The sequence below is a fragment of the Acanthochromis polyacanthus genome, chromosome 5 (assembly GCF_021347895.1).
Source record: "Acanthochromis polyacanthus isolate Apoly-LR-REF ecotype Palm Island chromosome 5, KAUST_Apoly_ChrSc, whole genome shotgun sequence".
NCBI lineage: Eukaryota > Metazoa > Chordata > Actinopteri > Pomacentridae > Acanthochromis > Acanthochromis polyacanthus.
In genome coordinates this window covers 2,102,842-2,130,334 of record NC_067117.1, presented here as the reverse complement: position 1 = coordinate 2,130,334, position 27,493 = coordinate 2,102,842, and the positions used below count along the sequence as shown (strand labels likewise).

At 39.9% G+C, this 27,493-nt stretch overlaps 1 protein-coding gene across 1 annotated transcript in view; it reads left to right on the top strand.

The window, feature by feature from the left end:
• The first annotated feature begins 1,212 nt into the window (after positions 1–1,212).
• Positions 1,213–27,493, top strand: part of LOC110971126 (poly(rC)-binding protein 4-like) — a 134,011-nt gene continuing 107,730 nt past the window's right edge. Inside the window, exon 1 of the mRNA XM_051948554.1 lies at positions 1,213–1,604. The gene's annotated coding sequence lies outside the window, so the exon portion shown is untranslated. The remainder of the gene's footprint in view (positions 1,605–27,493) is intronic.

The window sequence follows — 27,493 nt, the reverse complement described above, 5'->3', positions numbered from 1 at the left end:
TGTTCCTTATTCTCTGGTGTTTCCTCTCTGTGTGAGACAGCGTTTCCTCAAGTGTTCTTAATTCCCGAGTTTGTGTGAGTGTGTGTTTATGTGTATGTGTGTGCGTGTGTTTGTTTTTATATCTCCTGTATTAAGTGCTTTTAATTGTTATATTGTTTTTATGTAAAGCACTTTGAGCTGCTCCCTGGCATGAAAAGGGCTTTATAAATAAAGATTGATTGATTGATTGATACTATATAAAAGATTGAGTGTTTTGACCAGAGGTCAGAAGGGTCCCGGGATCGCTCTCATGTGTTTGACTCGTGTCTGTACAAGAATAAACACTTTTCTTTGTGGCGTCTGAAGACTTGGCTCCTGGAATTCCTTTGATGATTCTGTGGTGAGACTTAGATTTTTCAGACCTAGATCTTAGAATTAAATTACAAGTGTTAGTACATCGAGTGATCAGGTTAGACATAAATCCTACGTAGTGGGGCAACTGCCCCCCCACTACACCAGGACACAGACAATATTTTACATGTTTGAGTAGTTGTGGACGGTTTCGGGTCATTTTTCATGTTTTTATTGAGTCACTTTGGATAATCTCTGTGTAATTTTGTCATTGTGGAGTCATTCTAACTCCATTTGGACTTTTTTTTTAGAAAGTTATTTCTTTGGCCTTATTTCACAGGCAAAGTCCAGAGGCAGACAGGAATACAGGGAGAAGAACGAGGTGAAGACAGAAGGGCTGTGAACCCAGTTTATCATCAAAACGATCCAGATTTAATCATCCTGGTGTTTCCTAAACAGTCAATGCGGAGATTTTTGAGAATCGGGAGGCTTTAATAAGATAAGATAAACTTTATTGATCCCACAGTGGGGAAAGTTCACCATTACAGCAGCTCCAAGAAGAAAAAAATAGTATAAGGCAGTAAAGAATAAATTAGAAAAACACTGTGCAAAAACGCAGAGAACAAAATGATAAAATATTAATATTCAGGCTGCAATTAACAAAGATTTCCTGATTTAGTGGATAAAATGATGAAAAATGTCACTTTTTAAGCAACTTTAGTCCAGATTTAATAAAAAAAAAAAAAAGTCAAATTTAAGGATCTGAAATGAGCCATAATTTGCACTTAAACGTCCTTTAACGCTGAACTAACAGTGGAACATCCTGGCTGTGGGTTTATTTCCTGTCTCTGGTTGCTTCCTGCAGTCTGCTGTAGATGGCAGCAGGACGCTCGTCTCTGGAGGAGTCAGGATCCACTCAGCTCCGCATTTCATCCACTCCAGCTCAGACTGAGTCTTCGGGAACCAGAAGGAACCACGGAGAAACACAGAGAACCAGAGACAACCAGAGAGAACCACAGAGAACCAGAGGGAACCTACAGGATCTGGATTTCTTCTGTTTTTCCTCTTTCGCTCCACACTGAATCCTTCCGTCTCTCCAGCCACCGGCGGCTCTAATTGGCCGGGTCTTCCCCCTCCTCCCCCGGTTTATTGTCACTGACAGTCGGATTATTTCCTCCCAGCGGCCGCTGCTCCTCAGCCTCCTGCTCCTCCACGATGCGGGCTCCAACTAAGGATTAATAAATCGCTGCTGCTGCTTCTTCCTCCTCTACTCGGTAAGACCAACCTTCCTTCCTCTTCTCCTTGCTCTGCTCGGCTGGTTTTCTTGGAGATGTTTCTGCAGCCATGTGCAGCAGCTCGGCGGAGCTTTTGTGAGGTCTGCCGGGGAACGGAGCGGCTCCGCGGGGGGCTGGAGGAGTTGAAGTTCGGGGCAGCTCTCTCCGGCTCTCCGGCTCCTGGACGCGTCGTGCGCCTCCGCGGCGGGTCGGAGACGACGTGCGGCCACTTCGGTGCACGTTCGAGCTGTCATCCCGCCGTGCCCGGGTCGTGCACGCAGCGATGTGCGCGGCTGCGGGAGAGACGACACAGCTGATGGAATGTGTGCGCGAAAATTTAGTGGCGAAAATTACGCATAAAAACGAAAAGAGCGTCTTTTAGAGGAACATTTGGACACAGATCCCACCATCAACACACTCAACCTAGAGTCCTGGTAATGTGTGCGTGCGTGCACGGCGCGTGTGCACGGCAGTGTCATTCCGGGAGTGTGTGCTCTGTAATTGGTGAGGTCTGATCTCCTCGTGTTGTCACCGGAGGCTCCTGATCATCCAGATGTGGAGAAAAGAAACGATCCTCAGCAGCCAAATGTGCGCATTTAGACTGAAACAGAGCAGATGAGAGGATCTGCAGCAGGAGTTTAGTGTTTAAAAGCTGTTTGGTCAACAGTGGTGGAGGTCTGTGGAGGATTTTTAGCAGCAGGAACTCCTGCTGATAATGCTGAGGCTGCAACAAACAAAGATTCACTGATTATTTTACTACTTTAGTCGATGAAATGTCGGAAAGTGATGAAAAATGACATTTTAAGCAACTCTTCTCTAGATTACAGTCCACAATGCAACCAAAACATCTCCTCTGAGAAGCTGGAAAATCTCCTCTGGTAAATTTAGAAGATTTTTGCATTAAAAAACAGCTTAGATGGTGAATTCCACATCAGAATCATCAAGGCTTTACTGGTTCTGTGCTGTTAGAGCAGACTACAACTAAAACGTGTCATTTAAGAAGCTGAATGCAGTAAATTTTGGTGATATTTACGTGAAAAATCACTCAGATAGTGAGTTAATTATCAAAACGATCCAGATTTATTCATCCTGGTGTTACTTATGCAGTCATTTTGGAGATTTTTTTTAAATCAGGAGGCTTTAAAATGATAAAATATTCACATTCAAGCAGCAACTAATGAGAATTTTACTAATTATTTTACTCATTTAGTCGATAAAACGTTAGAAAATGATGAAAAATTGCTTTTTATTGCAGACAGAAGTCCAGATTTCAACCAAAACGTCTCCTTTGAGAAGCTGAAACTAGTAAATTTTGATGATTTCTGCTTTAAAAAAGACTTAAATAATGGATTTGATATCAATATCAGCAGGGCTTTATTGATCCTGTGATGTTACGTCAGATTGCAGGAAAAAACCTTTAAGAAGCCTAAACGAGGTGATATTTGCATTAAAAAAAGCAAAAAATTGTGATTCTGCATCTTTATGTGTTCATTTTGAATTCAGATCAGATTCTCAATATTCAGGTTGATTGTTGCAGCTTTAATTGTTGAAATATTGAGGTTATCGTGGCCGATATTCTGCATTTTTAGGATATAAACCTGCCAAACAGGATCTTTTAATTCAGATTGGTCTATACTGTCTTAATTTTGTACCTTTTGTGGTGATTTTGTGCATTTTTGTGGTGATTTTGTGTCTTTTTATTGCGTTTTTGAATGTTTCTGTGTTGATTTATGGACCTTGGTGGTAATTAGGCCTCATTTTGTGGTGATTGTGCGTCCTTTTGAGGCAATTTTGCAGCTTTTCATAGTCAAAGTATTGTTTTTGTGTCTTTTTGTTGTGGTGGTTATGTGTTTTTATATGTTCATTTTGAATTTGTATCAGATTCTCAGTATTCAGATTATTACAGCTTTAATCGTTGAAATATTGAGGTCATTGTGGTTAATATTCTGCGTTTTTAGGCGATAAACCTACGAAACAGGATCCTTTAATTCATACTGGTGTATATTGTCTTAATTTTGAATCTTTTTGTGGTGATTTTGTGTGTTTTTGTTGTATTTTGTGTCTTTTCATTGTGTTTCTGTGCTGATTGTTGGACCTCAGTGGTAATTCTACCTCATTTTGTGATGATTTTGCATCTTTTTGTGGCAGTTTTGCAGCTTTTCGTAGTTGGTTTGTGCTTTTGTGTTGTTTTTCTGTCTTCTCAAGGTGATGTCGTGTTTTTGTGGTGATTATGCGTCTTCACATGCCCATTTTGAATTCATACCAGATTCCCATCATTCAGGTTTTTGCAGCAGGATGGTAGTCGATCTGCTGTTTTCTCTCCTGATCTTTACTGTACGTCGAATCTGAAAACACAGATTCCCTCTGAACGCCGAGCATCACGAGCTGAATATCAACCGACCACATCAAACGAACCCTGCGTCCTGCCAGAGCTTTAAAAAGGAGAGTCTAATCTGTGTTTATGCAGCGAGAGGGGCGGCGATGCAGGAGGCATGCTTGCATTTCAAAGTAACGGTCTATTTATAGGCGGGAAGAAAGTCCACCGCCGACGGCCTGCTGCTGTTAGCATCGAGGAACGATAAGGAGTCAAAGAGGCAGCAGGCGCCGCTTGTTAGCAGCAACCAAACGGATCGTTCACACGGCTTCATTCACTCACACTTGTGGATATTTTCTTTAGGGATTAATGCTAATTTGTGCCGTTCAGATCAAAGATGAGGCTCCGAGCTGGTGTAATCGTCGGGATAACGTGGAACCAGATAGCAGCTCATCAAAGCCAACAGATATCGATCACAGCAGCCCCGAGCTAAAGACGCGACCCGGACTGTTTTCGCCGCACGTGGAGGGTGAATCGGATCCGCCGCATGAGTGTAGAAAAGTCAGGAAGCCCCGCTGACTTCCATGAAGAAGATCCAGATGAAAGCTGTTGGTCACTGATTAAATCTATAAACTCTTGAGGGGGAAAAGAAAGAAATGAAAGTCTCAAACGGCAGGTTTAGGGTTGATAAAAGTGCAGTTTTTATTGTTGTTCAACACTAAATCATGGTTATATAATTTGTGTTTTTGGCTTAATTTACAAAAAGGTTGTCCTTAAGGATTTCTACATATTTTACTGCATTAATTTTACCACCGTGCTTAAAATCCATCATGATGCTGCCTCCATCATACTTAAAATCCATCATGATGCCGCCACCACCGTGCTTAAAAACCATCATGATGCCGCCACCACTGTGCTGAAAATCCATCATGATGCCGCCACCACCGTGCTTAAAATCCATCCTGATGCCGCCTCCATCGTGCTTAAAATCCATCATGATGCCGCCACCACCGTGCTTAAAATCCATCATGATGCTGCCACCACCGTGCTTAAAATCCATCATGATGCCGCCACCACCGTGCTGAAAATCCATCATGATGCTGCCTCCACCGTGCTGAAAATCCATCCTGATGCTGCCTCCATCGTGCTTAAAATCCATCATGATGCTGCCTCCACCGTGCTTAAAATCCATCATGATACTGCTTCCATCATACTTAAAATCCATCGTGATGCTGCCACCACCGTGCTTAAAAACCATCATGATGCCGCCACCACTGTGCTGAAAATCCATCATGATACTGCTTCCATCATACTTAAAATCCATCGTGATGCTGCCACCACCGTGCTTAAAAACCATCATGATGCCGCCACCACTGTGCTGAAAATCCATCATGATGCCGCCACCACCGTGCTGAAAAACCATCATGATGCCGCCACCACCGTGCTGAAAAACCATCATGATGCCGCCACCACCGTGCTTAAAATCCATCATGATACTGCTTCCATCATACTTAAAATCCATCGTGATGCTGCCACCACCGTGCTTAAAAACCATCATGATGCCGCCACCACTGTGCTGAAAATCCATCATGATACTGCTTCCATCATACTTAAAAACCATCATGATGCCGCCTCCATCGTGCTTAAAAACCATCATGATGCCGCCACCACCGTGCTGAAAAACCATCATGATGCCGCCTCCATCGTGCTTAAAAACCATCATGATGCCGCCACCACCGTGCTGAAAAACCATCATGATGCCGCCACCACCGTGCTTAAAATCCATCGTGATGCCGCCACCACCGTGCTTAAAATCCATCATGATGCCGCCACCACCGTGCTTAAAATCCATCATGATGCCGCCACCATCGTGCTTAAAATCCATCATGATGCCGCCACCACCGTGCTTAAAATCCATCATGATACTGCTTCCATCATACTTAAAATCCATCGTGATGCTGCCACCACCGTGCTTAAAATCCATCCTGATGCTGCCTCCACCGTGCTGAAAATCCATCCTGATGCCGCCACCACCGTGCTGAAAAACCATCATGATGCTGCCACCACCGTGCTTCACAGTGAGGATGGTGTGTTTGTGGTGACGTTCAGTATTTGGTAGCAGCATCATGCCATGGAGCGGTACATACAGCGGTAAAATGAATGCAGTAGCAGTAGAAATCTAGAGAAACCCTGGAGGAGAACCTTTCTTTGAATTTTTTATCTGCACCTTTATTCCTGTTTAGGCTTATCAACCACATGCATTTTTAAAAATTACCACCAATAAAGGATAAAAAGTGTTTTTCACGGTGAAACAACAGTAACAGAAGGATTCTAAATATTACTTAACTGGAGACGTTGACTCTGAGATGACCTGCACTCAAAGCAGCTCAACAGTTTCACAGTTTTATGGCAGTTTTTCCTTACTTCCATTTAGTCAAACAGAAGCCTTTACTGTTTATGCTCGAGATAACATGAGCAGTAACCGCTGATTTGAAACACCGGAGTTATCTTAGAGCTGGTTTCCTTCTTCAGGACGGAGACATCATCACAGCCGGTTTTACTGCATCTTAAACCGACACTAAGTGATTTCTGGGCCTCTGGAGAGCAGAGAAGAAGCTGTAAAAAGAAAATAAGCCAATAAATGTCTTTGTTTCTGGTCTCTGGTAGAACCTGGAGGAAAAGATCTCCATAAGGTTCTGATGAGTCAGGACATTGTTCTGGGATGGCAAAAATACTGATTACAGCCTCCTGAAGTTTATAGAAGTTTCACATCGGAGCAGGTAGTATCCATCCTCACAGCTTTATTACACAGTTGAAAAATAAATATTTTAAGATGCAAAGGTTATTTGGATGAGCTGAGTTGACGTAATCTGTAACTGGATCAACTAAATATGGTGTTTATTTAAGCTCAGATTTGTATTGTAATGGATTTAAATTACGTTCAAGTTGCATTAACTTGGATTTCATGATGACATGGTGGCCATGCTGTCACCACTATGCCTATGCTGCCTCCACCGTGCTTCATTTAATGATGCTGCCACCACCGTGCTTCACATCATGATGCTGCCTCCACCGTGCTTCACGTCATGATGCTGCCTCCACCGTGCTTCACGTCATGATGCTGCCTCCACCGTGCTTCACGTCATGATGCTGCCTCCACCGTGCTTCACGTCATGATGCTGCCTCCACCGTGCTTCACGTCATGATGCTGCCTCCACCGAGCTTCACGTCATGATGCTGCCTCCACCGTGCTTCACATCATGATGCTGCCTCCACCGTGCTTCACGTCATGATGCTGCCTCCACCGAGCTTCACATCATGATGCTGCCTCCACCGAGCTTAATTTAATGATGCTGCCTCCACCGTGCCTCACATCATGATGCTGCCACCACCGAGCTTAATTTAATGATGCTGCCTCCACCGTGCTTCACGTCATGATGCTGCCTCCACCGAGCTTAATTTAATGATGCTGCCTCCACCGTGCTTCACGTCATGATGCTGCCTCCACCGAGCTTAATTTAATGATGCTGCCTCCACCGTGCCTCACATCATGATGCTGCCACCACTGTGCTTCACGTCATGATGCTGCCTCCACCGTGCTTAATTTAATGAAGCTGCCTCCACCATGCTTCACATCATGATGCTGCCTCCACCGTGCTTCACATCATGATGCTGCCTCCACCGTGCTTCACATCATGATGCTGCCTCCACCGTGCTTCACATCATGATGCTGCCTCCACCGTGCTTAATTTAATGAAGCTGCCACCACCGTGCCTCACGTCATGATGCTGCCTCCACCGTGCTTAATTTAATGATGCTGCCTCCACCGTGCTTAATTTAATGATGCTGCCTCCACCGTGCTTCATGTCATGATGCTGCCTCCACCGTGCTTCATGTCATGATGCTGCCACCACCGTGCTTCAGTTAAACTTTTCTGTTATTTTATGATGTTAAATATTCTGACTTTTATATTTAAAGGCCCATTTAGGGACTAGAGTTGGAAATTAGCATTTGCTATAAACTCTCTGTGCAGCACATCAGATTCATGCTTAGTGATGGAACTATGTTAAACTGCATCGTCCCTATCAAATAAATAAATTCGAATTCAAAATTCAAATGATGCTGCCACCATCGTGCTTAAGTTAATGATGCTGCCACCATCGTGCTTAAGCTAATGATGCTGCCACCACCGTGCTTCACATCATGATGCTGCCCCCACCATGCTTCATATAATGATGCTGCCACCACCATGCTTTCGTCCAAGTTTGGTTTCAGACATCTGGAAGCTTCAGGATCTTTAAAATCATATGCAGATTGAAGCCCTTCGAACACACAAGCCCCCATGCATTTTATTTTACTGTGCAGTTCTTTGTTTCATCTTGCATTTTTGGTTTTAAATTTCATATCTGTCGCCCACAAACTCTCTTGTGACTCTGTGGGCTTCTGCTGTTGACTTTTAACGGCATCCTCTGCCTTTTTTCTCTCCAGAAGTTATAACTCGGCCTGCGTACCGATGCACTCTTTGCTCACCTTATGTGTTTTCAAAGCCGCCGTCTTTGCTCTTGTATTCGCTTTCATTCACCCGGCTGGAAAACAGAGAGGGCGGCATAATAAGAGAGCTCAGAGGTGAGCTAGCGGAGGCTGGACTTCAGAGCTGAGTACAAGATCTATAAAGTCGGCTTCAGTTACATCACCACTGACCACAGAGCTGCTTCAAGGGGCTTTAAAACCAACAAACCTGCTATTGTTAGAGCATCGATTCAGGTAGAGAATGCTGGAGGAGCAACAGGAGAAGACGGATAGAAATGAGATAAACATGGAGAATCAGAAAACAGACATGGAATATAATCAGATTTGTAGGAATAAACTGAGAAATTGAAAAGATAAGATTCTCTGCTCAAAATAAAGAAATATTGCCTCCAGCAAATCACTTTAAACAGTCAGAGAACCAAAACTGGATCTTAAAATGGTCTGGCAGCGGCTTTATTTAGCTCCAGTGGCTATCGTTCTGCAAATGATTGACTTTAGCTGCAGGTCCAACAGAAACAGAGCAGCCAGACGCCTCGTTCTCACCATGTGCTCAGAGCAAGTTCAACACTGAGTCACATTCTGGCTGTTCTAAAGCTCCAGCTCCTCAGAAACCAGACTCTATTAGCTCTATTAGCTCTGATAGCTCTGTTAGTTCTGTTAGCTCTGTTCACTCTATTAGTTCTATTAGCTGTATTAGGTGTATTAGCTCTATTGGTTCTATTAGCTCTATTGGTTCTATTAGCTCTACTAGCTCTATTAGTTCTATTAGCTCTGTTAGCTCTACCAGTTCTATTAGCTCTGTTAGCTCTGTTTGGTGTATTAGCTCTACTGGTTCTATTAGCTTTATTAGCTCTATTGGTTCTATTAACTCTATTGGTTCTATTAGCTCTGTTAGCTCTACTAGTTCTATTAGCTCTGTTAGGTCTGTTAGCCCCGTGAGCTTGATTAGCTCGATTAGCTCTGTTATAACGTGAAGCATGGTGGTGACATCATCCTAATATGAAGCATGGTGGTGGCAGCATCATTATGTGGGGATGCTTCTCAGTACCAAAATTTCTGGACGATCGTTTGATAGTTTTTGAGATATTTCAGTGTGAACCACAAGGAGCTGCTCTTTAAACATCCAAAAACAGCTACTCTATTTTTAACTCATTTCTTGTGTCTTAAAAATAGGAGAACATCATTATGAAGTGTCATTCACAGCAACACAATGAGCTGAAAACTCATCAGAAAGCGTCATACCGAGGTGTTGATTGTCGATGGGCTCAGATCAACACGTCCCGCCGTGTGATAAGACGATTATTTTCTTATAGTGATGTGTTTTTTCTTATTTTTATGGTTAAACATATAATTTATGTGGGGAATTATTCAAATTAATCAAAAAAATAATGTTTAATTTGCACAAGCTATCTTTGAAAAGCTCATATAGTCATTCTTGATGCATTCTGGGAAATGTTGAATGTAGGAAAAGTAGAACAGACATCACCATGAAGAGACGAGAACTCTTCAATTTTATTTTATAGATGCTTTTTATCCAGAGTACATACAGCAAGAAAATACAAAAAAATGACACAAAACTGCAAAAAAGAGACAAAACAACAAAAATGAGATGCAAAATCACAAAAACGAGACACAAAATGGCAACAATGAGACACAAAATCACAAAAATGAGACGCAAAATCACAAAAATGAGATGCAAAATCACAAAACAACTCACAAAATGACAACAATGAAATACAAAATCACAAAAATGAGACACAATCACAAAGGTGACACAAAATCACAAAGGAGACACAAAATCACAAATGAGACACAAAATCACAAACACAAAAAAAGCACAAAAATGAGACACAATGCCAAAAATAAAATACAAAATCACAAAATTGAGATGTGAAATCACAGAAATGAGACACAAAATTACAAAACAAGAGACACAAAATCAGTCAGGAGGAAACAACGTGGATAAAAGTCGTACAACAAGCTGAGAGAAAGACACCCAGAATGCAACACATGAACACAACAACCCGTAAACCAACAATGACCTGAAGCTAATGTTCAGCCTGAAAATGGAGGCTTTGTTCGGGTGGAAAACAAAATATTTTCCGTTACGTAAGCGTCCTCCGTCTGCCTTTCTCTCTCGGCCTGCAGTAATCCAGGTCAGCATTAATTGAAATTCAGACACCTATTAATTAGTCAGAGGGTTTCTGCGTCTTCTGTCTTTTTTCCTCCCTCCTGGGAACGTTTCCTCGCCTCCACGCTGCTCAGGATCAAGCTGTTCTGGCCGACGAGCAGCTTCCAACGGCCGCCGTCTTCAGGGATCCTCGCCAGCCGTCCTCCCTCGGAGACGGACTTGGCGACGGATGAATCGTCCTCCGGTCCAAGTCGTGCCGTCTCAAGCTGCGATCCGCCGGTTATCCGTCGGGCGCTCAGTCAGCTCGCTGTCAGGCAATTTGTTAATTAGAGGAAGTTGGGCGGACCAACCGGGAGAGACGGAGGATATCGACGGATGCTGCTTCTTCAGGACAAACTGTTTGACCTGCAGCCGAGTCTGATCCAGGTTCAGCTCCAAGTCTCTGACTGGATTGATTTTAAAGGTGGAAGAGGCTGAAAATCATTCAGGGATGCGTCTTCCACCACGAGGAGTTTGTCTGCTCTTGTTGTTCTCGGGTCAGATGGTGGTTTTAAACGTCTGTTTTCAGACTTAGGATCTGACAGGAAGTGACTCAAATATCGGTTTGTTTCAGGTGAAATATTGGGATTTGGGATTTTATTGTAGATTATCGGCCTGACTGATCGTGATTATCATTGCTACTGAGTAAATATGTTACTTTGGTGCTAATGCTAATGCTAACAGCATTTTTAAGTAAATTAGCTACTTTGGCTCTAATTCTGGCGGCTCTTTCTTCATTTCTAGTCACTGTCTGTTTTCAGGCTGTTTCCTGTCCACAGTGCAATCTGATTGGTTGTTAAATATCACAAATACTAGCTTATCAAGGCCAAAAGCTACAGACAGAAATAATTTAAATCTGAAGTTACCAATATCCCTACAGTTGTAATAAACTCTGAAATCTGCCCAGATTTTCTCTGTTACAATGAAAATGTCCAAATAATTTACTTGTTATTGCAGCTGGAGCTTCGTTTGCTAATGGTGCTAGGCTAAAAACGAGCAGGAGACAGCTGATCAATATCAATCAATCGATCAGTCTCATGAGTCTTTGGTTGAATGTCTGTTTCCTGCCTGTAATTTCCTGCAGCAGCTGTTGACTTTAACAGATGTTTGTATTGATTCTGTCAGCATTCAGCACAAAAGAGCTTTTTACTGAATTTCTGAAGCACTGATTGGCTTTAAGGAAATTTCAGACCGTTTTCTTAACCGATAATCATCCAGATTAATCAATAAAATACACTGGATGTTGTTCCAAGAGCTACAAAAATAATAAATTACCACTGCAGGTGTTTAAATGGTGTAAAAATGCAGACGGTGTTAAATTGACCATCTGCTGATTTATTAGAGCTTGTAGAAGAAGTGCATGATGGGCTTTTATTAAACATATTTAAGTTTATCAGCAGCTGTTCACCATCAGGGAACTACTTCCTGTCTTTAACGGGATAATTTAAATGTGATAATCAGAAATAAAACAAACAAAAGCAGTGAATCATTAGTGAACTCAGATTTTTCCTCCAACAATTTAAAAATGGTTTCTGAGGAGTCATTATGAAGCAGCTTTCTGTCTACATGAAACCAGCAGCAGCTTGTGTTGTTTTTAGTAAATGTACGCTCTGAAATCTTGTTCCTTTTTCTTTGCTATATTTAAAAACCTCCCATCACGTCTTCCATTTCCCCTTTCAGAGCAGGAGAAGCTCTAATAAAAGCTCTCCAGGCATCGGGTTTCTGCAGAAGCACTCGTTCGCTGTTTTACTGCCCTTTTTCTAGAGTCTGTCAAAGAGTCCTGATGGTATCGAGCGGATTCAGCGTTGCTAATGGAAGCCGAGGCCCGATAAGACCTGGAGGAGCCTCTTATCCTGATGCAGCAAGTCTCCAGAGGACGGAGGAGGTTTCCACGGAGGTGGCGTCAGATGGAGGAGGTTGGAGGTTAATAACTGGATGATGGAGGGAGTTAGCGTCTGCAGCAGGATCAGTTTCAGCATCCAGACTGACGTGAAATATTAACATTTCTGATAATATTTCTCTGTAGATGTGAAGGATGGATATATCAAAAGATAGCAGATGAATTTAATTCATGTCATCCAAGGAGGATTCCATTTGGCTTTTCCACGGTGGTGAAGGTGGTTAAAAAATTTAAAGAAATGGGCAGGGTCATGGACGAACCCTGATCTTGACGATCAAATGTATCAGCTGAAAGTAAAGGATTTGTCATGGCTAAAGTCCATGCTAGTCCCAAGAAGTCACCTCCATAACCCCAACCCAACCCTAACTCTACCTAACCCTAACCCTATCCCTACCTATCCTTAAGTCTACCTTTCCCTAACCCTACTTATCCTTAGAACTACCTATTCCTACCTATCTCTAATCTACCTATCCTTAAACCTACCCAACATTAACTCTACCTAACCCTAACAATACCTAACCCTACCCAATCCACAGCTATCCCCTAATACAATAATTATTCACAAAAGATCAGTACAATCCTCTATAAACAAATTATAATTTCAAATATAAAATGAACAGGAAATAACAAATTGATTCATTACCTCCATTGTTTTTAAAATGTATGAATTTTCAATCTTCTTCCTTTTGCATTAGCTTGCTTTTTTTTTACCAAAAAGAAAAACAAAACAATGAGGACAAAAGACTTGTGCCATCTATTAGCATTTCTAATTTGATATGCGCTACTGTCCCCTATCCTTAACCCTACCTATCCTGAACCCAATCCTAACTCTAGCCCTATCTATCCTGAACACTTTCTATCTCTATCTAACCTTAACCCTACCTAACCATATCCTTCGATATGTACATCCTTCACATCCATTGAGAACTATGAGTTCAACTGTTTCTTCTTTCAACAAAGCCTGATTTAAAATCCTATTTATTGAGATTTCCTGTGTGTCCAGACTTTAGTGACATCTTGTACACATTCAAACACTGCAGGGACTTTAGTGCATCAGTGTTTTTGATTTTCCTCGAAACCAAACCTTTTCATATTTTAATCTGGAGCTTGTTTTCCTGCTCTGGAACCAGAAGCAGGAGTTCCTCTGAAGCTCTTTGACATCGTCTCGGCTCCATTTTCCGTCTGTTCTGCTGCACATCAGCAACTTTCTGAAGTTTAGTCTGGTGGATCTGGAGGCGCTTTGTGAAATGGCTTCTTCTTGTTGTTTTCCTGCAGAGGACGAGGGCGTAGCGCGTCGAATTAAAGTCTCTGCCGTCTGTTTCCTCCGCTAACAACGGAGACGTTTCCATTTCCAGGACTGTCACACAGCGGGAGAAAGGAGGGATTTCTGCCCAGACTGTTTGTGTTTCCGTCGGCCTTTTTGTCACATGATTTTATACCTATTTTCCTGTTCAATCCTCTTTTGTTCTCCCTGAAGAGCCGCACAATAAAACGACGTCTCCGCATTTGTACGAGCAGCAGAGCAGATGTCGTCTTTGTGTTCGCTGAGACTCTTTGGTTTCCGGCATTCGGCTCCTTGAGGTTCCTGAATCCTCGGGTGGATTTACATGTGGATTTAAAGGAATCTCACGCTTCTCCGTTATCTCCGTCTGCAAACGTCCAACGTGACGGCGGCTCTCTCAATGTCCTGCTGCTCGGCCTACAAAACCCACCGCGTTTTCCCGTCAACCGCGAAATCGAGTTGAACACCAGCCGGCGTCCTCATGTCTTATGGAGGACCGGCCGGGATCTGGGTCAGCCAGATCGCAGTTTTGTTGTCGGCTTTTTGAAGCCGAGTCCCAGAAAACATCAATAATGTCAGAACGCGTTTGTTCTCGGACCGGGAGGAGGAGAGGGATTGTTTTATTTAAACAAACAAATGTGTGAATTTAAAAAGCGCTGCATCCTGAACAATCTCTGAACCACAAAACAGCTTTAGAAAGCATCTCTGTTTGCTTTAAATCAACTGAATTCCACCATTTATCACACATATAAACTGTAAAAACACAAATAATCAGTAGATTTTCTGCCTTTTGACGCTCTTTAAACTAATCATCTGTGACAGGCAGTTAAACTGGGAAAACTAAGCAAATCTAAGCTTAAAATTACAACATTTCATCACTTTTTCGATTTGAAATATTGGACTTTATTCAATTATTCACTGAAAAAAAATCACAAAAAATGAACCAGATGCCACGAGTCACAAGCAGTAAACAGAGGAGAGGGTTATCTTAGAAAAAAAGCTGAAATTCCACTATTTATCTGCCAAAAAATGGGAAAGATGAAAGAATCTTAGCGTTTTCAGCTGTCAAAGACACAAAACAACCAAAACAGGACGCAAAATCAAAAAGATGACAAAAATGAGAGAGAAAATCACAAAAATGAGACACGAAAGTGCAAAAACAAAGCACAAAATCATAAAGATGAGATGCAAACTCACATAAACGAGACACAATCACAAAGACAAAACAAAAAATGACAAAATCCCCAGAAACTAGATAAAGTTGAGAAGATAAAGCTTAATTTCCCCCAAAACACCTTGGATTTCCCCTATAGGAGCAGAGACGTTGTTTGAAAAGCATCCTGGATATATATTCTACAGAAATGAGGCCAGCTAACCCTGATTTCATTAAAAGCTACGCCATAAAAAGCTGTATCTGAGGCCAGGCTGAGCGGTTACGTCAGCGCCTGGCGTCCTGACAGCAGCTCCTGTTCAATCAATAAAAATAAAAAGTCCAGATGAGACCGCCAGGACCAGATCTGATCAACACAAACCGTCCTGATGGAGGAGAGCTGCCGAGGAGGCACGTCCGCCCGTCTGGTGCCGGGAAGCCGACGCTCGGCAGGCGATCCGGTCGCACCTGAGGCGCCGTTGCCGCGGAAACAGACAACAATTCTTGGCTTGGAAGCACGTCGTCAACATCCAAAATAGCAAAAACACCCCGAAGGCAGCACACGGCGGCGTTAAAAATGGATCACAAGTCTGTTACATCCAGTTAATCACGTTAGACAGGAGAGTCGGTGCAGATAGGGATGCTTTAATACGTTTTTAGGGCGTAAAACAGACACGAGTAACGTCAAATTTAGCTTTGAAGGTGATTATCGAAATCTATACACCGTTTGTTGTATGTATGCACAGATAAATGTATTGTTGATCAGCTGTAGTACCTGTTTGGGCCACCTGGTGGAGCCTCTTTCGTAGTGTGCAAAGGGGCACCATGACAGAGACTTCTTTGGCGGTTAATGGTCACGGAAAACAACAAGACACAAAATCATCAGAATGTGACTCAAAATCACAAAAATGAGACACAAACTCACCATAATTAGACACAAAATCACAAAAATGAGACACAGAATCACCAAAATTAGACACGAAATTATCAAAACAAGACACAAAATCACAAAAACGAGACAGATAATCACCAAAAAGACACAAAGTTACAAAAATAAGACACAAAACGACCTAAGTGAGACACAAAATCACCAGATAGACACAAAACTGCAAAAACGGGACACAAAGCAACAAAATGAGACACGAAACTGCAAGAATTTGACACAAAAATGGCAACATGTTTTTGTCATTTTGTGTCAAATTTCTTATATTTTTTTTTGTCCAGTCTTAGTCGTTTTCTACTTCCTTGTTGTTGTTTTGTCTCTTGATTTTTTTTCCATTTTTTGTTACCATTTTGTCTCTTGCTTTCATCCAGTTTTGGCCATTCTGTGCAACATCTGGATTGTTGTGCTTATTTTATGTGTGAGATCAATGCTGTGTTCACCTAAAGCCTGTCAGTCAGAAAACAGGTTGTTTAAATCATCAGTCATCTTATTGATCGGTTTGCTATCAGCTCAGGTCAAAACGTTCATGTCTGCTGCTGTTTTGTTATAAATTTCCATCTTTTCTTGTTTCCTGGATGTTTATTTAAACACAGAAGCTAACAGGAGAGGTTTGTGGTTTTACAATGAGCCAGGAGTGTTTTCCTCTTCTTACAGCAGCTTTGATAAATCTCAGGTTTCAGGATTTTATTTAGCTCAGACGTGTGTGTGTGTGTGTGTGTGTGTGTGTGTGTGTGTGTGTGTGTGTGTGTGTGTGTGTGTGTGTGTGTGTGTGTGTGTGTGTGTGTGTGTGTGTGTGTGTGTGTGTGTGTGTGTGTGTGATGAATCTGACCTACAGTTGACACCCGGCCTCCACCATTTCCATCCATCAAGCTCCGTCCAATCTCAGGAGTTTGTGGCGACAGATAAACGTGTGTGTTTGTGTGTATTTCTGTGTTTGTGTGTATTTCTGTGTTTGTTTGTGAAACAGGTCAGATGAGAAACGGCCATCGATTCGTTTTTTAAAAAAATTAAAAGTCCTGTGGAGCGCTGGAATATTCAGCCGGACCGGTGATGGACTAACGTGTGTGTGTTTGTGTGTGTGTGTGATTGTGACGCAGCACAAAGATCAGTCTTCAGTGTCGTCAGATCAGAGATCAGCGGTTTGTATCCAGCATGAGGTCGTATTAACCAACTCACATTGTTCCTGTTTCTGAAGTTAAATCACGACCTCAGCCACATCTGGATTGTTTAGCATCTCTTTCTAATCGGTCTCAATGGTTTTGGTCATTTTTGAGTAACATCTGGATCATTTAGCGTCTCATTTTAACCGGTCTTTATGGTTTTAAGTCACATCTGGATTGGTTAACATCTTTTTCTAACCACATCTGGATCATTTAGCGTTTCTCTGTACCAGATCTTGATGGTTTTGGTCTTTTCACAGACACATCTGGATCATTTAGGGTCTCGTTTTAACCGTTCTTTATGGTTTTAAGTCACATCTGGATTGGTTAACATCTTTTTCTAACCACATCTGGATCATTTAGCGTTTCTCTGTACCAGATCTTGATGGTTTTGGTCTTTTCACAGACACATCTGGATCATTTAGGGTCTCGTTTTAACCGTTCTTTATGGTTTTAAGTCACATCTGGATTGGTTAACATCTTTTTCTAACCACATCTGGATCATTTAGCGTTTCTCTCTAACAGATCTTGATGGTTTTGGTCTTTTCACAGACACATCTGGATCATTCAGGTTCTCTTTCTGGCCAGTTTTGATGGTTCTGGTCATTTTTGAGCCACATCTGGATTGTTTAGCGTTTGCTCGTGTTTCTGCACGATGTTTTCAACCACCAAACACAGAATTTGCAGTTTGCTGAAGCAGAGAAACCAAAAATGTCCTCAGTTCAGTCACTTAAATGCTGCCGGTCGGAAAACATTCTAAATTTTAGCTGGTTTTGAGAGTTTTAATTCACCACTGCTGCTGCAAGAAGCATCACAACCATTAAAAAAAAGACTCATACCGGAGGAGATTATTAGTAAAACTGCGTTGAATCAAAGAAAATGTTGCTGGCTGTTTTATTTCTGATTGATTTGTGGTGCTTTTTTTTTAGTCTCATTTTTGCCTCATGTTCTTGTTTTGTGTCTTTGTGGTCATTTGGAATCTCTTTATGGTTGTATTTGTCCAGTTTGGCTTGTTTTGTGTGACTTTTTGAACAATTTTGGTCTGATTTGAGTTTTTTTTTTTTGTTCCCATTTTTTTCTCTTTCTAATAATTTTTTATACCTGTTTTGTTGTTTTGGGGTGTTTACGGCTAGTCTGGTCCAGCTGCTGCCAAAAATAATGGATTCATCCAGGAACTCCTTCCTCTTTATAAAAGTAACACCTGAGATTAAGACCAACCCTTATTGACCAACCAATCATCCTGTCAATCTGCCCTTGAATTGCAGCTCGCTTTTTATCCAGTTTTGGTCATTGTGTGTCTAATTTTGGACATTGTTTTTGTCCAATTTTAGTTGTTTTCCATTTCTTTGTTGCCATCTTTTTCTGTTGGTGGTCGTTTTTTAGTCCCATTTCGTTAATTTTGTGTCTCTTTGTGATCATTTTGAATCTCTTTGTGGTAGTTTTCATCCAGTTTTGGTGGTTTTTGTTGCATCTGGATTGTTTAGCTTCACTTTTTTAGCAGTTTTGATGGTTTTGCTCATTTTATGTGGCCTGCTGTTCAGTTTGTGTCTCTTTATAGTTGTTTCTGTAGCGTTTTGGCTGTTTCGTGTCAGATGCTATTTGTTTTGCATCTCGTTGTTTTCATTTTGAGGTAGTTTTTTGCACTTGTTTATCATTTTATGTCTCATATTGTTAATTTTGTGGTCACTTTGAATCGCTTTATGGTTATTTTGGTCTTTTTGCGTCAAATTTTGGACATTTTTTGTCTAATGTTGGTCATTTTGCACTTCTTTGTTGCCATTTTGTCTCTTTGGTGGTTTTTTACTCCCATTTTGTCATTTTGGGGCCTCCTTATGAAAGTAACACCTGAGATCAAGACCAGATCTCATCGCCCAGCCAATCAGAACTACGGTCTTAATCGTTAGATATTGTTCAGATGTGCAATCCACCCTTCAATTGCTGCTCGTTTGGACCTTGTCGGTTTTTCTCCAAGACATGCCGTCGTGACATGAATCCATGAATCTGTGGTGCCGTTAGAACACAGACGACTCTGATGAGCTATAAAATGACTTCAGGCACGCATCATGTCGGAAAGCGTCTCTTTGTTTGGTGTTTTTGCGGAGGATTCGTTCGGTCCTGCGTTTGTGCACACACTGAGTGGTTTTAGTGTGTCGATGCGTCACACAGAGCTGCAGTGTGTCCAACGCCGCCACAAGGCCGAGCTTTGTCCGGTTCTTCTCTGTACGTCTTTGTCTTCGCTGCCGGCCTCGATCTGCAGCTCGCATCGCATCTCTGTTCATCTCCGACGGGTTTCTGTCTTCAGCTCACTTTGTTTTTAACTGCTGATGAGAAAATGAGTCTGTTTCTCTCCCAGACGAACGTTAACGTTTCATGGCTTTCTGTTTGACGGATCTTTATTTTTTTTTACAAAAAACTGTTTTGTAAAAGCGACAAACACTCGATTGAGCCTCAGTTTGCATCCAGATTTGTGGAGGAGTTGAGGAGACAAAACAATGAAGTCTTTTTTTACTTGACCTTCATGGAAAATGTCACGAGGTCGAGAAAAAATGTAAATGAGGATTCAGACGACAGCTCCTACGCTGCTCTGTGGGCGTCGATTCCAGTAGAAAACCAGCCGTTTATCAGTCAGAAGCCTGAGAAAACGAATGAACTGCAGGATATTCAGCTGAAAACGTCCCCAAACCTGAGTCTAGAAATGTAATATTTTGTCAAAGTCACTTTACCCTACATGTCTTATTTCAAATTTCACCAAAAAATGACCACAGATGGACAAAAGTGTCACAGAAAGACAAAAATGAGACACAAAATCACTAAAATGAGACACAAAATCACTAAAATGAGACACAAAATCACTAAAATGACACACAAAATCATCAAAATGAGACACAAAATCTCTAAATTGAAACACTAAATCAGTAAAACGAGACAAAATCACAAAAATGAGACAGAAAATCAGTAAAATGAGACAGAAAATCACAAAAATGAGAAAATGAGACACAAAATCACAAAAACGAAACACAAAACTACAAAAAAGAGACAAAACGGCAAAAATGAGACACAAAATCACCAAATGACACAAAATAGATGTATTATATGAAATAAAAACATAGAAAACATAGAAAACATAGAAAACGTGGCGCAAAATGACCTCAAAAACGCATTAAATTACCAAAATGTGACGCAATATTCCCACAAAAAGAACTTTTTTTTTTTGCACCGAATTCTTGATTTCCTGCATCCTGGTCCATTTTAGGCATTTGTTATTTTCTGCATCAGTTTATGCTTGAAATTTCTTCATTTTTGTAAAAGAAAAACACAAAATTCAGGCGTTTGCTTCCTCGATGCTTTTATTGGACGACAAACGCAGAAATTACCTGAAATCTACACCTAAACACGGAGTTACATTGTAGTGAGATGCTGTGTTTTGCTGACGATGTTGTGCTTTATTTTACAGATAATTGCAATAATTCTGGCATATTGTACAGTTTACATATTTTTTCTGGCATTTTTGCTGCCAGATTTCACCGTTTATGTTGATTTTTCAGTTTGTAATCTGAGGAGCTTGTAGATCGAATCAACACTTTGAGCTCTTGGTCGTGTTCCTCGAGTCATTCTTTATCAGTTTTTACCGTATATGGAGACACACTGTCCTGTTGATGAAGGCTGCTGCTGTGCAAACATCTGGAAAAACAGCAGAAATGAATCCTACATTATTCAGTCGTAATGTTGTTGACCGTTGGTGCGTTTATCATTAGACAACTCAAAGTGCTTTGATTCCCAGTTTGCATCGTCGAGCTGCTGAGTCACCAAACGTCTGAGGAATCGAGCTGCTGATTGGTCATTTCTGCAGAACCCACTGGGACGGTGACTCGCTGAGTCGTCAACGGAAAAGTCGAGTTTTTCTAGAAGTGAGAACCAGAAACCAAACGTCCAGGTCGTATCCAGACATCGTGTCAGTTTATATCAGTTTGATGTGGAGTCGCTGAGTCCAATCAAAGAGAATATTTCAGCTGAATACAGACAAACTGGAGGCACAAGATACAAAAAACCCCGACAAAAACGAGACACAGAATGACAAATAAACGGAAGACGGTGACAAGAACAAGCAGCAAAATGATACAGATAAGACACAAAACGAGACACAAAAGGACAAAAATTAGACAAAAATCACAAAAACAAGATGCAAAACGACAAAAATTCACACAAAGGTTCGAAAAGTAGAAACAAAATCCCAAAAATGAGACACTAAACTACAAAAATGAGGCATGAAACTGAAAAAATGGATACAAAAGCACAAAAACAAGACACAAATTGACAAGAATTGGACACAAAACCACAAAAACGAGACAGAAAATGCCAAGAATTGGACACAAAACTACAAAAACGAGACACAAAATGACAAGAATTGGACACAAAACTACAAAAACGAGACACAAAATGACAAGAATTGGACACAAAACTACAAAAACGAGACACAAAATGCCAAGAATTGCACACAAAACTACAAAAACGAGACACAAAACTGCAAAAATGAGACAGAAATGCACAAAAATGAGGCATGAAACTGAAAAAATGGATACAGAAGCACAAAAACAAGACACAAATTGACAAGAATTGGACACAAAACCACAAAAACGAGACACAAAATGCCAAGAATTGGACACAAAACTACAAAAACGAGACACAAAATGCCAAGAATTGCACACAAAACTACAAAAACGAGACACAAAACTGCAAAAATGAGACAGAAATGCACAAAAATGAGGCAGTAAATGGCAAAAACGAGACGAAAAAATCACAGAACAAGACAAAACTGCAAGAATGAGACCCATAATCACAAAAACAAGACACAAAACTACAAAAATAAGACAAAAAATTACAAAAATGAGACGCACAATAATCAAAACAAGAAGAAATGCCCAAATGACACAAAACAGAGATGACGAGAGACTGAGAGTAAAATCAAAGCTACTGCATGAATGAAGACATTGTTCTTCTTCAATGAGCAGAGAAGAGAGAAAAAGTCTGGAAACATGGAGATAGAACAATATCTGTTGTATGTGGAGATAGAATGAGGAAAAAATGACTAAAACGAGAAGAAAAATGACAAAACACGTGAATATTTCAGCTGAATAAATACAAACTGGAGTAACATAAAGGAAAAAAAACAATCTGAAAATAAACAGAGAGAATCTGAGATGGAGAACGATAGAGGATTCTCAGAAATGACAGAAAACGAGTGAAATCCAGGAGAGAATTAAAGGAAAGATTTGTTAGCTGGAGGGGAGCTGGCGTGGAGACAGGAGGTGCTTCATCCTCCTCCTCCTCCTCCTCGCTTTAATCGGCTAATGCACTCTGAAGGAGGGGAAGCTAAAGGACGCTAATGTGGGCGAGACATCAACCTTCATAAAGGAGGGAGGGACGGACGAGTGGACTGATGACTGGGGTTAATGGACGGACAGATGGACTGATGGACGGGGTTGGGTCGGCCCTTTCTGGAAATGATTTCACATGGATTTAATGGTACAGCGCTTTAGCATCAATAAATCATTAGCATTTGGAGACATTAGCTTAATTGCTATGGGTAAACAAAACCGTTTCCGGGATGTTTAGTGCTCCGTTCTGGAAATGGATCCTTCCAATTTAAAGATCTAGAACGGGTTCCACATCCAGGACCAGTAAAACCACAGCAGAATAAGCACAACTCCTAATGGTTCCTTTGTTTTAGTAAAAAATAATGTTCACATTTCAGGAATGGAGTGATTTTGTGTCTCACTTTTATGACTTCTTGTCTTTTTGTAATTTTGTGTCTCGTTTGGTGATTTTGTGTCGTTTTTGTGATTTTACATCTCGTTTTGATGATTTTGTGTCTTGTTTTGTTTTAAATGATTAAAACAGAGGAAGATTTCTGTGGAGGAATCATGATGACGAGGGTTAAATAAATAACAACAGACAGCTGATTGATGGAATTAGAGTCGTAAACATCCGATCTCTTCCCAGAGCTGATCAATAGGAACCAGAAACATGGACTGATGTCAAATAAAGCTTCTGTTTAACCACTAAATCTTCCTCCTTCATTGCTGATAAACTCCGTAGTTCTATTATTAGATCACAGAGGAAGTTGGAAATTGATTACGCTGACCTACTTTTAGCACAAACTTCAGATTTCCTTCCTGCTTTTAGTCTTTTTTATTGTTTTTCATCAGAGCTTCTTGTTGATTTCAGAAGCTCGTGATCTTGTTGGAGGCCTTGGGTGTTTTATTGCATTTTTCCTACAATATTAAGTGTTTTCAGTTGCATTTATGTGTAATAAAAACCTCAGAAAGAATGTAAGGAACTGACCAAACCTGTAAAGGAGGATTCGATCTTTTTCCAAACAGAAAACTGTAGAATCTTTTCTTTTTGTTTTACTGTCATGAGAATATGTGAAGCAGAAAAAGGCTTTGATTGAACCAAAACAGTTTTCTTGTCTTCTCCAGTCATTGAGGCATTTTTTAATATTTCATACCAGTCATTCTGATCAGTTTTACACCTTTTTAACTTAATGTGTGCTAATTTCTGTCATTTCAAGCAAATTTTGAACATTTTTTTAATCTTTTTTTTTTTTTTTTTTTTTTACAAATTGATGTCATTTTGGACACATTTTAAATCTTTTTGGATACAAATGTTTCCAGCCTGAATGTAGATGTTTCTCCATGCTGAATGGATCTCCACCAACCTCCTCCTCTGTTCAGTTTCTGAGCCATGCTGACTTTATTTATTCATCCAGTATCTTTGGTTTTACTCTCAGTCTCAGTTGTTGTCTCCATTTTGTGTGTTTTTGGTCATTTCCTCTTATTTTTGTCATTTTGTGTCTCATTTTTGTAGTTTCGTGTCTCGTTCTTTTTTGGTGTCTCGTTTTTGTCGTTTTGTGTCTCATTTTTGTCATTTTGTGCCTCGTTTTTGTTATTTTGTATCTTGTTTTGGTCATTTTGTGTCTGGTTTTGTCATTTTGTGTCTCGTTTTTGTGGTTTTGTGTCTCGTTTTTGTCATGTTGTGTCTCATTTTTGTCGTTTTGTGCCTCGTTTTTGTTATTTTGTATCTTGTTTTGGTCATTTTGCGTCTGGTTTTGTCATTTTGTGTCTCGTTTTTGTGGTTTTGTGTCTCGTTTTTGTCATGTTGTGTCTTGTTTTTGTCATTTTGTGTCTCGTTTTTGTTATTTTGTGCCTAGTTTTTGTCATTTTCTGTCTTGTTTTTCTTATTTTATGTCTCATTTTAGTAATTTATTGTTTTATTATTTCAGTTTTGTTTTTTTTTCTTTTTGATTTTGTCTTGTTTTTGTAGTTTCATGTCTTTTTCTGACATTTCTTTCTGTTTGTAGTCATTTGTCCTCTCGTACTTCAGATGTTTTTCCATCTCTACATTTCCTCTCTCCTCTGTTCACCATCAGTAGAAGATGTTCCTCCATGCTGGATGGATCTCCAACAGCTTCCTCCTCTGTTCACTGTTTCTGAGCCATGCTGACTTTATTTATCCATCCAGTAGATTTGGTTTTACTCTCAGTCTCTCTCTGAAAACATTTCCTGTAGTTCAGCCTGAAAACTCTTTTTGATTTTGGGCGAGTAGTTTTGACAAAACATCTCGATTTTAAGCTTATAGTTTTAGTTAATTTTCCAGACAAAACCAGAAAATCACACACGATGCATTCAACAACCATCAGAAAGTTGAAAATGACGTGATTTTTTTCCCCCATTTTTTCAAGCTTCTTGCTGAGAAATGTCGTCAATTTTCTGTTTTCTTTAAATAATAACCTGCTTTTCACGTCTTTTAGGGGGTTTTGTGGATCAGAAGGTTAAAGCTCGCAGTGAAAGCAGCTTCATGAGCTGAAACTCAAACATCAGGAGCATTTTTTACACAATCTGGTTCCAACGGAGATCAAAAAGATTCACAGACATCAGAATCGTGTCGCGTCGCCAGAAACGACAAAGCCTAAAAATAGATAACTGAAGCGTTTCTCAGCCGGTTACAAGAAAAAGAACGAGTGAAGATCGATTAATGTGAGGATGGATCCAGAAGAAAAGAGGAGAGGAAAAAACAAAGCATAAAAACTGCTTCATCATGGAGCTCAGCTGTTGTTTGGGCTCATTCTGATCATCCTCCTCCTCTCCTTCCTCCTCTTCTTCCTCCTCCTCCTCTTCTTCCTCCTCCTCTCCTTCCTCCTCTCCTTCTTCCTCCTCCTCTCCTTCCTCCTCCTCTTCTTCCTTCTCCTCTTCTTCTTCCTCCTCCTCTTCTTCCTCCTCCTCTCCTTCCTCCTCCTCTTCTTCCTCCTCCTCTCCTTCTTCCTCCTCCTCTCCTTCCTCCTCTCCTTCCTCCTCCTCTTCTTCCTTCTCCTCTTCTTCTTCCTCCTCCTCTCCTTCCTCTTCCTCTTCTTCCTCCTCCTCTCCTTCTTCCTCCTCCTCTTCTTCCTCCTCCTCTCCTTCTTCCTCCTCCTCTTCTTCCTCCTCTTCCTCCTCCTCTTCTTCCTCCTCCTCTTCCTCTCTGAAATATTTATCTGGGTTTCTATTTTTGGGATCTGTTTCTCTGCAGACGTTTGGTTTGAAGTGAATCTTTTGCTGCACATTCGACTCCGTTTGGTTTCGTTTAAATCGATTTATTCTTCGTCTAAACTCAGATTTAATCTCCTCTGATGAGCTGCAGGCTTATTTTTTCTTTCCTTCAGATTTATTTCCACGTGTAGTCCCTCCTCCTTCATCCAGATTCACCTTCTAGACCAAATCCTGAACGTTTACAGACAGAAACTCCTCATTCTGTGCTGCTGAAGCTGAAATGAAGCTTCTTTTTTTTCTAAAAGCAGCCGGTTCTGGTTCTGACGGCTTCATTAAACACATCTCTGATATGTTTTGTTCCCAGATTCATTCACAACAAGAAGCAGAGTCTTAAATTTCACGTGTTTAGCAGGAAGTCAGAGCAGAGATCTGGAATCTGAGCTGCAGCGTTTTGAATAAATTTGATTACCAAATGTCGTTTTAGGAGCTCCAGGTAAAGGTGTGTTTTAGTCTCTCATCTGCAGGTAATAAAAACACATAAAGGTGTTTTCCTGAATCTTATCTGGACTCAGAGTTTTAAATGCAATTCATTTAAGTATTAAATATAATTTTTCTCACCAGGATTAAACTAATAATAATAATAATAGACAGTAAAATAATAAAATAAAATAAATAATAATAGGCTGTAAAATAAAAGTACATAAATAAATAATAATAATGCTAATATAATTAGTTTGTTAAATATGTAAATAAGTTAATACAAATAAAAAGGCTGTAGAATAATTAAATGAATAAAAAATAAGAATAAAAGACTGTTAAATAAATACAGTAATAATAATACGTGCTCTTAAATTAATAAAATAAATGAATGAAATAATAGTAAAAAATGCTGTTGAGTTAACAAAATGATAAGAAAAATGTTCTGTGAAATATATAAATTAATAATAATAATATTATTATTATGTTAAGTAAAACAAATGAATAAAATAAGCATAAAAATAGTCTATTAAGTAAATAAATAAAATAATCATAGTAATAAAATGGGTCATTGAATAAATAAATTACAACAATAATAATAGAAATAGGAAGTTAAATAAATAAACTAAATGAATCAAATATTTGTAATAATAATAAGGTGTTAAATAAATAAAGAAATAAAATAATAAAAATAGGCTATTGAATAAATAAATATAATAAATAATTCAATAATTATAAAAATTAACTATCGAATAAACAAAATAAATAAATAATTTAATAGTTATAAATATAAGTTATTAAATGAATAAAATAATATTAATAATAATAAAATAGGCTATTGAATCAATCAGTGTTAATAAAAATAGGAAGTTACACAAATAAAATGAATAAATTTAATATCAGTACTAAGAATAGGCTGTTAAATCTATAAATAAATAAAATAATCATAAGATAGGCTGCAAACATAAATGAATAAATAAATACAATAATATTAGTAAAAAAAATAAGCTGTTTAAAAAAAACTTAAATTTTGGATTTTTACTGCAGCTAAAATTATCAGTTTAAAATGACAAAATGTGATTTAAGTTTAAAATAATCCAGAAAAATCAGCAGTTTTCCCCCAAACAGGAAGACAAGTGACATTTGTCTGAACAGAGACACTTTTTGTTAAATAAAATCAGCAGGAATTCCTCAATCTGGGTTTAATAAACGCCGCTGGAATGGTGTGAATGTGATCTAATCCTGATCAGAGCGATGAGTCATGGCGGCGGCTGACGGTGACTCATCGTTTTAACGTCGACTCTCTGCTCCGTCACCAAAATAAATGAGACAAGAGGAGAGTCGCTGATCAGCATAAATTAAACGTAGACAGATGAATGGATGGAAAGTGGATTAAATTAAACCGTTTGGATTTTTCTGTCCGTCTTTTTCATTCACT